Here is an 11,841-nt window from a genome sequence, read left to right on the forward strand (position 1 = left end):
TGTGGGCCGGGCTACGGGCAAGCCGCGGGGCCCACTCTCGGGGGCGGCGAGGAAGGTGGGGCCAGGCCCAGAGGAAAAGGTTGGAGTTACAGCCAGGCCTGCCGGCGAGGCCACAGCGGGGCGGGCCGTAGGGGAAGGAGCCGATGTGTTATGCATCTAGAAAATACATAAGTACGTATTTTGCTGTGTTACTATTTCAACATTTGATGTAAAACACATTTTCTTTTTTTTTTCTTTTTTTTTTTTTTGAGACGGAGTCTCGCTCTGTCACCCAGGCTGGAGTGCAGTGGCCAGATCTCAGCTTACTGCAAGCTCCGCCTCCCGGGTTCACGCCATTCTCCTGCCTCAGCCTCCCGAGTAGCTGGGACTACAGGCGCCTGCCACCTCGCCCGGCTAAGTTTTTGTATTTTTAGTAGAGACGGGGTTTCACTGTGTTAGCCAGGATGGTCTCGATCTCCTGACCTCGTGATCCGCCCATCTCGGCCTCCCAAAGTGCTGGGATTACAGGCTTGAGCCACCGCGCCCGGCCTGTAAAACACATTTTCTATGCAGCCAAAAGAATTTATTTTAAAAATAATTTCTGGGTTTTTTGCCTTGCTTTAAAACGTCTTTGCTTTCCTTCTTTTTTTTTTTTTTTTTTTTTTTTTTTGAGACAAAGTCTCACTTTGTCACCAAGGCTGGAGTTCAGTGGTGCCATTTCAGCTCACTGCAACCTCTGCCTCTCAGGTTCAAGCGATTCTCCTGCCTCAGCCTCCCAAGTAGCTGGGATTACAGGCACGTCTCACCACCACACCCTGCTAATTTTTGTATTTTTAGTAGAGACAGGGTTTTGCCATGCTGGCCAGGTTGGTCTTGAGCTCCTTGTCAGGCTTCTGGGCACAAGCTAAGCCATCATAACCCCTGTGACCTGCACGTATACATCCAGATGGCCAGGAGCAACTGAAGAACCCTAAAAGAAGTGAAACAGTCAGTTCCTGCCTTAACTGATTATGTTCCACCATTGTGATTTGTTCCTGCCCCACCCCAACTGATCTCTTGACCTTGTGACATTCTTCTGGGCAATGAGTCTCAGGAGTTCCCCACCCAGCACCTTGTGACCCCCGCCCCTGCCTGCAAAAAATAACCACCTTTGACTGTAACTTTCCCTTACCTACCTAAATCCTGTAAAACTGCCCCACCCCTATCTCCCTTTGCTGACTCCTTTCTCAGACTCAGCCCACTTACACCCAAGTGAATAAACAGCCTTGTTGCTCACACAAAGCCTGTGGCGATCTCTACACACGGATGCGTGTAACATTTGGTTCCAAAACCCAGGACGGGAGACTCCCTCAGGAGACCGGCCCCCTGTCCTCACCCTCACTCGGTGAGGAGCTCCACCTACAACCTCGGATCCTCAGATCCTCAGACCAGCTATTTGGGAGGCTGAGGCAGGAGAATCACTTGAACCCAGGAGGCGGAGGTTGTAGTGAGCTGAGATTGTGCCATTGCACTCCAGAATGGGCAACAAGAGCAAAACTCTGTCTCAAGAAAAAAAAGAAGAACAGCTCAGAGGAGACCCATAGTGAGTAGCTCCCCTCTGTGGGCAGGCAGGTTGTCCGTCGAGTGTTCAGTTCTCAGCAGAGAGGAGGCGCTGGAGAGGGTAGCTCTTCTCCTCAGGCAAGTTTTTCGGTGGTCTCTGCGGGTCTCTGAGGGTCTCAGCAGAGACACTAGCCTCCTCTCTTCTGCTAGTGGCACTGTCTGCTCAGCTCTAGCTGAACCAGGGAGACTTTGTGAGCCTCAGAGGGCAGGAAGTGCATGCCAATTTGCCCATGGGTGGCCATGGGCAGGCCTGGAAAAGGCACCAGTTACCACTCCAGTTCGTGAAACTGGTGGCCCGGCAACCAGCCTTCAGGCCTTCCCTGGCCAGAAGGAGAAACCTTACCAGGGACCTACCCCTTTGCCCCGGGACTCTCTCATGTCTGTCCTGCTGTTCATGGCGAGCCGACTTGGCCTGACTTTGCTCCAAGATAGGAGGAGGTGTGGACAGCAGGGAGAAGCCAGGCAGCTGGGGCAGGCATTAAACATTAGCCAGGCACAGTGACGCACATCTGTAGTTCCAGCTGCTCAGGAGGCTGAGGTAGGAGGATTGCCTGAGCCCAGCAGGCTGAAGCTGCAGTGAGCAGTGATCACACTGAGGTAGGAGGCAGAATTTAACTCCAGAGGTGGGGCTCAGACCTGGACAAAATTGAGGACTAGCTAAAACAGGGATGGGGCAGAAGCAGCTTTCCATAAGAAACACCCACCAGTGAGCCATGTCAGTTTACCATTGTCATGGCAACACCCAGAGTTACCACCCCTTTCCATGGCAATGACCCGATGACCAAAGTTACCACCCTTTTCCTAGAAATTTCTGCATAAACTGACCCTTAATCTACATGTAATTAAAAGTAGGTATAAATATGGCTGCAAAACTGCCCTGAGCTGCTACTCTTGAGCTGCTACTCTCAACACACTGCCTATGAGGTTCCCCATAAGAGCAGTCACAAAGCTGTAACACCACCAGGGTTGTAACACTGCTTCTTTGATAAAGCCTCTTTCTCCTATCATCAGCTCACCCTGAATTATTTCCTGGCCAAAGCCAAAAACCCTCATGGCCTAAGTCCCAATTTGAAGCTTGCCTGTCCTACAGCAGCATGACTACACTCCAGCCTGAGTGACGGAGCGAGACCTTGGCTCACAAAAGTATACTTTATCAAACAGATGTATATTAGAGGTAAGTTAAAATAGAACAGTTTCTTAATTCCAAAAAAAAAAAAAAAACATTTGAGCAAAGAACAATCTTTTGAATAAAAGTCATAAAAACAGACCAGACATGGTGGCTCATGCCTGTAATCCCAGCACTTTGGGAGGCCAAGGCAGATGGATCACCTGAGGTCAGGAGTTCAAGACCAGCCTGACCAACATGATGAAACCCCATCTCTACAAAAAATACAAAAATTAGTTAGGCATGATGGTGGGTGTCTGTAATCCCAGCTACTTGGGAGGCTGAGGTAGGAGAATTGCTTGAATCTGGAAGGCAGAGGTTGCAGTGAGCTGAGATCATGGTATTGCACTCCAGCCTCGGCAACAGCATATGACTCCATCTCATAAAAAAGAAAAAAGAAGGCCAGGCGTGGTGGCTCACACCTGTAATCCCAGCACTTTGGGAGGCCAAGGCAGGAGGATCAACTGAGGTTGGGAGTTCGAGACCAAACTGGCCAACATGGTGAAACCCCACCTCTACCAATAATACAAAACTTAGCCAGGCGTCATAGTGCACACCTGTAATCCTAGCTACTCAGGAGGCTGAGGCAGGAGAATCACTTGAACCCAGGAAGCAAAGATTGCAGTGAGCCAAGATCGTGCCATTGCACTCCAGCCTGGGTGACAGAGAGAGACTCTGTCTCAAAAAAATAATAAATAAAATAAAATAAAAAGAATTTGCATTTGGGGAAGTTTGTCAAAGATGTTAAAAGGCTTGGCCGGGCGCGGTGGCTCAAGCCTGTAATCCCAGCACTTTGGGAGGCCGAGACGGGCGGATCACGAGGTCAGGAGATCGAAACCATCCTGGCTAACACGGTGAAACCCCGTCTCTATTAAGAAATACAAAAAACTAGCCGGGCGAGGTGGCGGGCGCCTGTAGTCCCAGCTACTCAGGAGGCTGAGGCCGGAGAATGGCGTGAACCCGGGAGGCGGAGCTTGCAGTGAGCTGAGATCCGGCCACTGCACTCCAGCCTGGGCGACAGAGCGAGACTCCGTCTCAAAAAAAAATAAATAAAAAATAAAAAAAAAAATAAATAAAATAAAAGGCTCAAAACATTTTATTAAAATAAGATAACAGGTCACTTGTTAGTAATCTATGTAAATACAGCAATAATCAAAAGTCATTAACGGAAATATAGAGAGTTACTGGGAAAAAATGAATTCTTTTAAAGCCCAGAGCCGGGCGCGGTGGCTCAAGCCTGTAATCCCAGCACTTTGGGAGGCCGAGACGGGTGGATCACGAGGTCAGGAGATGGAGACCATCCTGGCTAACACGGTGAAACCCCGTCTCTACTAAAAAATACAAAAAACTAGCCGGGCGAGGTGGCGGGCGCCTGTAGTCCCAGCTATTCCGGAGGCTGAGGCAGGAGAATGGCGTGAACCCGGGAGGCGGAGCTTGCAGTGAGCTGAGATCCGGCCACTGTACTCCAGCCTGGGCAACAGAGCGAGACTCCGTCTCAAAAAAAAAAAAAAAAAAAAAGATAAAGCCCAGAGTTTGTTGTTGTTTCTTTTTATTTATTTTGGGGTAGATGGGGGACAGCATTTCACTCAGTTGCCAAGGCTGGAGTGCAGCAGCACAAAAGCTCACTGCAGCCTTGATCTCCCAGGCCTAAGTGATCTTCCCACCTCAGCCACCTGAGTAGTTGAGACTACAGGCACATTTTACCACACCCAGCTAATTTTGTGTGTGTGTGTGTGTGTGTGTTTTGTAGAGATGGGCTTTCATCATGTTGCCCAGGCTGGTATCGAACTCCTGAACTCAAGCGATCCTCCCACCTTGGCCTCTCAAACTGCTGGGATTCAGGCATGAAACACCATGCCCAACCAGATTTTTGTGTGTGTGTGTGTGTTTTTTTTTTTTTTTTTTTGAGACGGAGTCTCGCTCTGTCGCCCAGGCTGGAGTGCAGTGGCACGATCTCGGCTCACTGCAAGCTCTGCCTCCCGGGTTCACGCCATTCTCCTGCCTCAGCCTCCCGAGTAGCTGGGACTACAGGCGCCCACAACCGTGCCCGGCTAATTTTTTGTATTTTTAGTAGAGACGGGGTTTCACCGTGGTCTCGATCTCCTGACCTTGTGATCCGCCCGCCTCGGCCTCCCAAAGCACTGGGATTACAGGCGTGAGCCACCGCGCCCGGCCGTGTGTGTTTTTTTTAAAGTGATAAAAAACTTAATAAAGGCAACACAGGAGATTATCTCGATAATTTCTTGTAAAACCTTTCTTAGACCAGCTACCAAAAAGGCAAAGAAAAACCTTCTACAGTGTGATTATTTCTCCTTATGTGAAGCTCATTTAGATAACCTGGAAGTTGGCCAGGCACGGTGACTCACGCCTGTAATCCCAGCACTTGGGTGGCCGAGGTGAGTGGATCACTTGAGGTCAGGAGTTTGAGACAAGCCTGGCCAACATCGTGAAACCCCTTCTCTACTAAAAATACAAAAATTAGCCGCAGTGGGTGGCATGCACCTGTAAACCCAGCTACTCAGGAGGCTGAGGCAGGAGAATCACTTGAACCCAGGAGGCAGAGGTTGCAGTAAGCTGAGATTGTGCCACTGAAGTCCAGCCTGGGTGAGAGAGTGAGAATCCATCTCAAAAAATAAAATAAAAATAAAAATAACCTGGAAGTTGAACCTGATGAAAAGCGTGCTTGAATTTAGTTAGCAATATGTCCAAGGTTATGCGTGTAACAATTTAGATACATCAAGAAAAGCCAAGAATACAGAATCAAGTTACACAGAAGAAATACATTGCTCTTCTAGGCCTTCATGATAAATATTTCAGTGTGAGGCCATAATAACCAATTTAGAACCAAAGAAAAACTTACAGGAGCAGACAAAAAAGTTGGAGACAGTCACCATCCCAGGACTTCTCAATGTGAAAAAAAAGAAGGCAATGATGTATGACCTGCAAATGTCATACATTGAGATGCAAGAAAAGTTGATCCTCTGAGATATGAATGAGAAATCTGAAAACCAAAACTCTACCTCAACCAATTGGCTGGTTCTGTTTATGGTGGCTCATTCCCGTAATCTCAGCACTTCTGAACGCTGAGGCAGGAGAATAACTTAAGGCCAGGAGTCTGAGACCAGACTGGGCAACATAGCAAGATGCCATCTGTATTAGTCTGTTCTCGCATTGTTATAAAGAAATAACTAACAGTGGGTAATTTATAAAGAAAAAAGGTTTAATCGGCTCACAGTTCTGCAGGCTGGACAGGAAGCAGGTTGCTGGCATGAGCTCGGCTTCTGGGGAGGCCTCAGGAAACTTACAATCATAGCAGAAGGCTGAGGAGCAGGCATGTCACGTGGCCAAAGCAGGAGCAGGAGAGAGGGGGAAGTGCTACACACCTTTAAATGACCAAATCGAGTGACAAGAACTCACTATCTATCACGAGGACAGTACCGAGGCAGGTAGTGCTAAATGACCCATGAGAAATCCACCCCCCATGATCAAGTCACCTCCCACCAGCCCCTACCTCTAACATTGGGAATTACAGTTGAACATGAGATTTGGGTAGGGACACATATCCAAACCATATCATCATCTCTACAAATTTTTTTAACCGTATGAAATTCCACCTCGATAAATAAAATTACTGTTTTAAATGATGAGGATAGTATTTAAAACCTGAAAACTACAGAAATTAAATCAATCTCAGGAAAAAATGTGGCAGAAATAGAAACTAGAGCTTAGAAGATGGCTACTAACAGATTTTAGAACAAACAAAATGTCTTGCAAATTTATTTTTTTAAAGCACAGATAAATATGTCAAAAAAAAAAACCTTGTTTTCAATATAGAGGACCAGACTCTGGTCCTGTATCAGTGCACCCAACACCACTGTTTAATTTTTTTTTTTTTTTTTTTGAGACGGAGTCTCGCTCTGTCGCCCAGGCTGGAGTGCAGTGGCCGGATCTCGGCTCACTGCAAGCTCCGCCTCCCGGGTTCACGCCATTCTCCTGCCTCAGCCTCCGGAGTAGCTGGGACTACAGGCGCCCGCCACCTCGCCTGGCTAGTTTTTTGTATTTTTTAGTAGAGATGGGGTTTCACTGTGTTAGCCAGGATGGTCTCGATCTCCTGACCTCGTGATCCACCCGTCTCGGCCTCCCAAAGTGCTGGGATTACAGGCGTGAGCCACCACGCCCGGCCCACTGTTTAATTTTTAGGAAAAAAAAAAACCTATGTACAATTTCTTTTCAATCCTAGCCAACACAATCATACATTAAACTGTCTGTAAGGCCTATCTTTCATAAATCCTATTCAAATTGTTTAGACATTTAACCATTTTCTTAAACTTTCAGTCTTAGTCTTACAGTTTTCTCTTTTTATATTGGTACAACCAATCATTTTACGTTAGGACAAAAATTTACCACATAAGATTCTTGCACAAAAATTGTTTTTTCCTAAATTTGTATTTTGAGTAATAGACCAAAATATATCTAGTCTTTTTAGACATTTTAAGAAGCCAGCTGGGTGCAGTGGCTCATGCCTGTAATCCCAGCACATTGGGAGGCGAAGACAGGTGGATCACTTGAGGTCAGCAATTCAAGACTGGCCTGGCCAACATAGTGAAACTCCATCTCTACTAATAATACAAAAATTAGCCTGTCGTGGTTGTGGGCACCTGTAATCCCAGCTACTTGGGAGGCTGAGGCAGAATTGCTTAAACCTGGGAGGTCGAGGTTGCAGTGAGCCGAGACTATGCCATTGCACTCCAGCTGGGTGACGAGTGAAAGTCCGTCTCAAAAAAAAAAGAAAGAAATTTTTTTTTTGTAGAGAAAGAAATTTTAAGAAGCCAAGAATGAACTTATATTTATTCAGTAATTTGTTTGCTTTATATCTTATCTAGATATGACCCAGGTAATTAATGAGTATTATTTAATTTAACTTTAAGATTTTAAATTACAAGAAGTTTATTTATAAACATTTAATCCATTTCCAGTTACCTACTTTAATTTTTAATAATTATACCTAGATTACTTATTAAAATTAAGATTTGACACAGCTAGTCGTTGTTTTAAATTATTTTTTACTAACCAATTTTTTTTTTTTGGGGACAGAGTCTCGCTGTGTCGCCCAGGCTGGAGTGCAGTGGCTGGATCTCAGCTCACTGCAAGCTCCGCCTCCCGGATTTTACACCATTCTCCTGCCTCAGCCTCCTGAGTAGCTGGGACTACAGGCGCCCACCACCACGCTCAGCTAGTTTTTCTTTTTTTTGTATTTTTTAGTAGAGACGGGGTTTCACCGTGTTAGCCAGGATGGTCTCGATCTCCTGACCTCGTGATCCGCCCGTCTCAGCCTCCCAAAGTGCTGGGATTACAGGCTTGAGCCACCGCACCCGGCCTACTAATCAATTTTATAACCTGTTAATATTGTTTACCAAAGTTCAAACCTTACACGAAATACATGGTTATTCTGTCAATAACCCAGAAGATATAGCTGTTGTTATTAAATCAAAAATACTAAGTAAATCTCACTTACAAAAGAACTGCACAAAGATCATTGTTTCAGACTGGACTTAGCTTCATGAACTTAAAATATCTAATAGAGACAGACATAACACTGTCAGACAGGTAACCCAGACAAAAATATATATGCTGACAATTTTGAAGAGATCTAATTTTATCAACAACTTTAAAACCAATTAATTTATCAAAGATTTACTTGTCATGTGAACTAAGAAAAAAATTGTGTTCATTTTTTTATGAACACATGTTCATCTGCCCTCCTTGGCCTCCCAAAGTGCTGGCATTACAGGCATGAGCCACTATGCCCAGCCTGATTTCTGTAGTTTTAGAGTAACTTTTGACATCAGGAAGCATGAGTTGCTCTTTTGTAAAATTGTTTTTTTGTTTGTTTGTTTGGTTTTTTTTTTTGGAGACGGAGTCTCGCTCTGTCGCCCAGGCTGGAGTGCAGTGGCCGGATCTCAGCTCACTGCAAGCTCCGCCTCCCAGGTTTACGCCATTCTGCCTCAGCCTCCCGAGTAGCTGGGACTACAGGCGCCCGCTGCCTCGTCCGGCTAGTTTTTTGTATTTTTTAGTAGAGACGGGGTTTCACCGTGTTAGCCAGGATGGTCTCGATCTCCTGACCTCGTGATCCGCCCGTCTCGGCCTCCCAAAGTGCTGGGATTACAGGCTTGAGCCACCGCGCCCGGCCTAAAATTGTTTTTAATACTTGGGCTCCAGGTATATGGGGGCTCTCATAACCTAATTTCAGAACTGGCTTACCAGAACTTCTGCCATATTCTGGTGGTTACACACATCAATCAGGGTACAATATGAGAGGATTACACAAGGGTAGTCCTCAAATACCAGGAAGCAGAGACTGGGGGCCAATTTGGAGGCTGCCTAGCAGAGAGAATTTGGCAATATCTAACACGCTACCTATTTAATCCAGCAATCCTAATTCTGGGAATTTGTCCTGAACATAAATGTCTAAATATACAAAAATACACATGCTCAAGAATACCAACTGTACCCGTTAGTAATTGCAAATTTGAATTCTCTAATTGATGACATGTAGTAAAGCAGCTGAATATTACATAGTACATCCACAAAAGGGGTATTATGCAGCTATAAAATGAAGGTGAAAACGGAAGATATATCTATGAATTTATATGGAGTGGTTACCAAGATACACTGTAGGCAAAAATAGAAACTGCAAGAGTATAGTATGAAACTTTCTTTTTTTTTATTTTTTAATTTTTTTTTGGAGACGGAGTCTCGCTGTGTCACCCAGGCTGGAGTGCAGTGGAGCGATCTCGGCTCACTGCAAGCTCTGCCTCCTAGGTTCGCACCATTCTCCTGCCTCAGCCTCCCGAGTAGCTGGGACTACAGGCGCCCACCACCACGCCTGGCTAATTTTTTGTAGTTTTAGTAGACACGGGGTTTCACCGTGTTACCCAGGATGGTCTCGATCTCCTGACCTCGTGATCTGCCAGCCTCGGCCTCCCAAAGTGCTGGGATTACAGGCATGAGCCACCGCGCCCAGCTGAAACCTTTTTTTGAATGGGCAATAACAAATGTATATACACGTGTTCATTTTTGCTAAAAGAAAACACAGGATTATTCAGAAAACAAGGTTCATTACCTATAGGGGATGTATAGGAACAGGTTGAAAACAACAGTGAGATGAGAACAGAGTGGAAAGGATAAGCCAAGAAAAACTTTTTTTTTTTTTTTTTTTGAGACGGAGTCTCGCTCTGTCGCCCAGGCTGGAGTGCAGTGGCCAGATCTCAGCTCACTGCAAGCTCCGCCTCCCGGGTTCACGCCATTCTCCTGCCTCAGCCTCCCGAGTAGCTGGGACTACAGGCGCCTGCCACCTCGCCCGGCTAGTTTTTTGTATTTTTTAGTAGAGACGGGGTTTCACCGTGTTAACCAGGATGGTCTCGATCTCCTGACCTCGTGATCCGCCCGTCTCGGCCTCCCAAAGTGCTGGGATTACAGGCTTGAGCCACCGCGCCCGGCCAAGAAAAACTTTTATGTTTAGTTCTAATGTTTAAAATATGCAATTAGGTGGGCATGGTGGCTAATGCCTGTTATACCAGCACTTTAGGAGGCCAGGGTGGGAGGATCCCTTAAGACCAGGAGTTTGAGGCCAGCCTGGGCAACATAGCCACATCCCATCTACAAAAATTTAATAAAATTAGCCGGGCCTGGTTGTGCACGCTGGTAGTCCTACCTACTCAGGAGGCTGAGGGAGGATTGCTTGATCTCAGAGGTGTGAGGCTGCAGGAAGCTGACTGCGCCACTGCACTCCAATCTAGGTGACAGAGCAAGACCCTGTCTAAAAAAAAATAAAAAGGTAAACAATTTTAAAACTGCCTGCACCTGGTGGTGCATGCCTGTACTCCCAGTCTCTTGAGACACTAAAGTGGGAGGAGTGCTTGAGCTCAGGAGCATAAGGCTGCAGTGAGGTACAATCAGGCCACTGCACTCCAGTCTAGGTAAACAGCAAAATCCTGACTCCAAAAAAAAAAAAAAGTTAAGTCAGTATGAAATAAAACATACTATTTTTTTTTTTTTTGAGACGAAGTCTTGCTCTGTCGCCCAGGCTAGAGTGCAGTGGCGTGATCTCGGCTTAATGCAACCTCCGCCTCCCGGGTTCAAATGATTCTCGTCTCAGCCTGATGAGTAGCTGGGATTACAGGTGTATGCTGCCACACTCGGTTAATTTTTGTATTTAGTAGAGACGGGGGTTTCACCGTGTTGCTCAGGCTGGTCTCAAACTCCTGAGCTCAGGCAATCCGCCCACCTCAGCCTCCCAAAGTGCTAGGATTACAGGCATGAGCCACCACGCCCAGCCAAAACATACTATTGTTTCACATATTTATTTACTTTTCTTGAGACAGTCTCTCTCTCTCACAGGCTTACTGCAACCTCCACCTCCTGGGTTCAAGCGATTCTTCTGCCTCAGCCTCCCAAGTAGCTGGAATTACAGATGGGTGCCATGACGTTTTCTTTTTTTCTTTGAGACAGTCTTGCGCTGTCACTTAGGCCGGAGTGCAGTGGCGCAATCTTGACTCATTGCAACCTCCACCTCTGGGGTTCAGCAATTCTCCTGCATCAGCCTCCCCAGTAACAGGGGCTACAGACACCCACCACCATGCCTGGCTAATTTTTTTTTTTTTTTTTTTTTTTGAGACGGAGTCTCGCTCTGCCGCCCAGGCTGGAGTGCAGTGGCCGGATCTCAGCTCACTGCAAGCTCCGCCTCCCGGGTTCACACCATTCTCCTGCCTCAGCCTCCCGAGTAGTTGGGACTACAGGCGCCCGCCACCGCGCCCGGCTAGTTTTTTTTTGTATTTTTTAGTAGAGACGGGGTTTCACCGTGTTAGCCAGGATGGTCTCGATCTCCTGACCTCGTGATCCGCCCGTCTCGGCCTCCCAAAGTGCTGGGATTACAGGCTTGAGCCACCGTGCCCGGCCAACCTGGCTAATTTTTGTATTTTTAGTGGACACAGGGTTTCACTATGTTGGCCAGGCTGGTCTTGACCTCCTGACCTCGAGATCTGCCCGCCTAGGCCTCCTAAAGTGTTGGGATTACAGGCATTAGCCACTACGCGCGG

At 46.7% G+C, this 11,841-nt stretch overlaps 1 long non-coding RNA gene across 4 annotated transcripts in view; it reads left to right on the forward strand.

The window, feature by feature from the left end:
* The window catches only part of LOC139360273 (uncharacterized), a 19,568-nt gene continuing 7,727 nt past the window's right edge, over positions 1–11,841 (forward strand). The window contains exons 1-3 of one of the 4 annotated variants that reach the window (XR_011617563.1): positions 1–171; positions 2,590–2,752; positions 11,144–11,275. This is a non-coding gene — a long non-coding RNA (uncharacterized lncRNA). Of the gene's footprint in view, positions 172–2,589; positions 2,753–5,978; positions 6,117–7,837; positions 8,129–11,143; positions 11,276–11,841 lie in introns of those variants that run through there. The other 3 variants (XR_011617562.1, XR_011617564.1, XR_011617561.1) reach the window with 3 other exon arrangements.

The sequence above is a fragment of the Macaca nemestrina genome, chromosome 20 (genome assembly GCF_043159975.1).
Source record: "Macaca nemestrina isolate mMacNem1 chromosome 20, mMacNem.hap1, whole genome shotgun sequence".
Taxonomy (NCBI): domain Eukaryota; kingdom Metazoa; phylum Chordata; class Mammalia; order Primates; family Cercopithecidae; genus Macaca; species Macaca nemestrina.